This window comes from Ictidomys tridecemlineatus, chromosome 1, assembly GCF_052094955.1.
Source record: "Ictidomys tridecemlineatus isolate mIctTri1 chromosome 1, mIctTri1.hap1, whole genome shotgun sequence".
NCBI classification, from domain to species: Eukaryota; Metazoa; Chordata; class Mammalia; order Rodentia; family Sciuridae; genus Ictidomys; species Ictidomys tridecemlineatus.
In genome coordinates this window covers 127,261,036-127,265,556 of record NC_135477.1, presented here as the reverse complement: position 1 = coordinate 127,265,556, position 4,521 = coordinate 127,261,036, and positions in this window count along the sequence as shown.

Here is a 4,521-nt window from a genome sequence, read left to right as displayed (position 1 = left end):
TTGGTAACCCAAGAGAATTCCAATCAGGTATGTACATGTATTCTCTGAAATTTAGCATTCTTCCTTCCCCTTAGGTCGGGTACTTTGAGTTTTTTCCTACTCATAATTGTTCAAACTCCCCTTCACTCACTTGTAAATTAACAATGCACCTACTATTTTGGACTATCTAAAGTACCTTGAATCAGTAACAGAGAATTGTATGAGGCAATGAATGCAGCATAATTTGAAAACATGGGTCTATGGACACAGTTCCTGTAACCTGTCTTTACCATTTAACCTCTGAGTGACCCCAAGCAAAGTGCTTATCCTCTCTGAGACTCAGTGACTTCCTTCAAGAAATCAGGATAACAATAGAGCCTCCCTCCAAGAGTTATTGTGTGACTAAATGAATTAACACCTGCAAAGCATCTAGAATGGTGCTCAATACATTGTATATATTTAATAAAGCATTAGCTGTAATTATAATCAGTAACCTTTATGTCCAGCTCCAGGAAATTCTTTGGAGATGACTCTACCCACCCTTCAAGATAATATGGTAGGACTGATAGTTAATCTCTCTAGTTCATTTAAGTGAACATCTGGTCTAGTTTTCATTCCAAACAATATCAGTTGGAATGACTCAGTCAGACCATGACTAAATAAGGCAAACATTCCCTACTTCTACTGTACTGTTGACCAAAATGTTTTTTCTCTTCTGCATAGAGCCAGAAACAATGTTGAAACAGGGTTACAATTCATTTTGTGTCACAGACAAGGAGTGTCTAAACCAAATACATGGATTTCAACTACAAATATCTGGATAAAATATTATTTTAGGAGCCGATACACCACCATGCATGTACTCTAGGAATTTATCCACCAAACCTTAGTTATTTTGTAGAACAGTTCATCTCCCAAAGAGAAGAAAAATGGTGTCAATATGACTGATACACAGGGACAGTCTTCACCAAAGTTGCGTACTGCTCTGTAACATGGAGCACCTTCTTGTCCACAAAACCTAAATTCCCCAGAGATACTTGAATTGGTTTAGGTTCCTTTGCTCTGGAAGAATTATAGAGATAAGCAGGCTTTTAAGGTTGTCTGTAGTTCAATCACCATATTTTACTGAGGAAACAACTTACAAGTAAAGCAGAAAACTAACATATTTAAGGTCATATGACAAGTTTAGGACATCACTGGGACCAGAATGGCAATACCTAACTCCTAAAGCAGTGGTTTCATATGCTCCCCAGGCATCCCTCAAACTCTGCTGCCTGCAATTCCAGAAAAGATCTTGGCACATTGACTTATAGAAATACATCAGCCTGAGTTTCCCTCTTCTGTTGTTCCTTTGCAAATTGAAAAGCAAAACCAATATTCTTTGTCCATTTTGGCCATCTGGACACCATATGTAGCATATCTGACTGTTTAAAAAAATAAAACAAGTTGTAGGTGTTGGGGGCAGGGACAGAAAGTGATCAACAATGCAGTGTACCTGGGATGGTTCTGTTTATTACTGAAGATCCAGGATGGGTGAGGTCATGGGCTATATTCTCTACAGAGATCACTTCATCTACTCTCACAAGAGCTCCATGATGTAGTTAATATTATGACCACTTCCCAGCACAAGAAAACTGAGACTTAGAGAAGTCAAGTCAGTAGCCTCAAGTCACACAGGAGGCTACTAGCTTATCTGAAGTATCTGAGTTCAGCCATAAACTCTGAAAATCTCACACTCCACCTATGAATAAGCCTTTTTTTTTTTATTTGGGGCTATCTCTGAGATTGATGGATTTGTCACTGTCTCTCACTTTTCTTGTTTGAATGCTCATATGAAAGCACTGTAGTTTTGTTGACTGCATGCTATTTTTTTTCCCAGGATTCTAATTTTATTTATTAACAGAAACAAAATACTTAGGTATCCAACAGTGTTCTAGCAATATATGATACAACCCAATAAGTATCCTTTACCACAACCCAATAAATTAGGTAAAATTAATATCCCCATCTAATAGATAAGAAAGCTCAGGCCTTTACCTGACATCACACAGTTTGTATACTCTGCTACAAAGTTACATCATTAAATGTTGAACTTTTTCCCCTTTATTCCTTTATTTTTAGATCAAGGAGCCTCATTTTGGAAAGAAAACTTCGTGGAGAGGTGTTTTGATTGAAGGAAGACTGGGTGGTCCTCTATCCCTCTCCCTGTCACTCTTCTCAAGGTTACCTTTGGGCAATACCAAGGATCACAATTTGAAAATCACTGCTTTAGAATATGCTTAAACGTTTCTCTTCCCTATTAGTTCATGTAATTATTGTCTGTTCCTAGCCTGAAGGAACTATATTGCAACAAACACTAACCTGTGAATAATTATGCAACTATTAAGAATGATAATTATAAAGACTATGTAATAACACAGCAAGGTGGTGATAACATAATATTAAGTGGGAAAAAGGAAGACAATTGTATGATTACACCTGGGTAAAAATCTATCTGTGTACACATTTTAGAATGGTTGCATTACAGCACTGGGGATTACAGGAGTTTTTTTTTTTTTAAATTACATCTAAGGCTGTTCTATCATCTAATTAAAAGTCACTCTAACAAAATGTCAAAATAAAGAAATATTCCAGAAAAAATGTCTCATTTTTTAACCTTATAGAAAGATTTCAGTTGAAGGCCTATTTAGACAAAAGACCCATTTCAAGAGAGTATACACCTTGTAAATTAAAATGCTGGCAGGCTTTCTTCTCAAAGAAGCCATTTGTTTTTGTTTTAAAATTTAGCACAACTTCAAAGATCTTACCAAAAAAAATTAAAAGAAAATATTACAGTTGCATTTTCCTTTTTTTATTTTGGTACCAGGTATTGAGCTCAGAACCATGCTTTTACCACTAAACCACATCTCTATTTCTTATTTTGAGACAGAGTCTCACTAAATTGCTTAGGGCTTCACTAAGTTGTTGAGGGTTGGCCTCCAACTTGTTATCTTCCTACCTCAGCCTCCAAGTCACCACCAGGCCCAGCTTGCATCTTCTATTTGACACCAACAGCAATTAATTCTATTAATGAACTACTTGCACATCTCAGAAACTCCCAAACCTGCCTGGCCATCAGATCACCATGAGAAACTTTTGAAAATAATAGATGTCTGGGCTTTCAGGAGATTATGACTCAGTAGACAAGGGATGAAGGTCTTCTCTGGTTTGTTTAAAGAAAGATCTGTAACCGGGCCAGAAAAACACTATCCTAGGATAACCAGTCACTCTGTGAGTTTCCTGGGCCTGCCCTGATTTTAGCTTTGAAAGTCCCACATGCCAGAAAATCCTTCAGTTGTGGGAAACCAGTACACTTGGTCATCCTACATCGTCTTCTCTGAAATTGTAACCAGACATCCACTTGAATCACCTGTCTGTGGTGCAGACACAGAGAAATAAAGATGGGAAAGGATAAATACTTGTGGAGTGTACAAATCATCTCTTTGTGAAGATTGAAACTATCAAAATAGTGACACTGGGAAAAGGATAATCCTTTCAATCTTCTTACTTCCTGAAAGTTCCTTTCCTATCAAGCATTTTATTTATAAGAACATGATAGAGTTTCCTAACTCTTATGACTCCATCCTAAAATGCCCCCTAGGAGAAGGCCAAAAGAATCACAATTTTACCTCCATACCCAGCCATCAAGGGTAAATATTGACTTCTTTCTTTCTTTTCAATTTGTTAATGGTAAGGAAGTAAATTTAAACATTAACAGGAGAGATTTCTTTAAAAACTTGTACTAGAATTAAAGTGTTTGGTCACTTGCTCCGTCTGTTGAAGTTGAACTTGGCCAGAGCATAATCCTTGGGTCATATTGCCTTCTTAGTTCAATAGCAATACAGTTGGAATTATGAAATAAAGAGCTTTTGACCATTAGCAATAGAATAAGTGATGTTTGTTATTACTAGAGATTTTGTCCATTATTGGCAGCACACATTGAATTATGACAAGTTGCACAACTTGAAGCAAACCTCTTTTAAATGAAGAATAACTTTTTGCCATTTCTGAATCATATTATAGTATGAAGGCAAAAGGTGACCAGTTACTTTTTTAAAATTTTTGTCCCAAATAAGGTTATATTATTTCTCCTGTGAAAATAAAACTATTTATTTTACCTTTCTCAGATCTAATAAAAAAAGAAATTATATAGAAAGTCTAAAAGATATGGTTTCATAGCAATTCCTTTTGACGTTCATTCCCAGTACAGAATCTTGAATAAGGTTGGCTTAAAACTTTTTCATAGTTTTGGCTATGCTTTTCAAGTGCCTTGTTTACTTTAACTGCAGGCTTCCTAACCAGGATCAGAGAGCAAGCAGTCTGTTGCTAAGTCAGCCTGTCATCCTAGCCAGAGCTGAGGAAAATCAAGGGATTGCAAGGCTTTGGAGAAAATGAGATGAGTAAGATGCGGTCTGCTGGCTGTACTGTGCCGCTTGTGCTCTGGCTCTGGAGGCAACACACTTGTGTTCCAATTCAGGCTTTTTCCTTTCCAGCTCTACAACC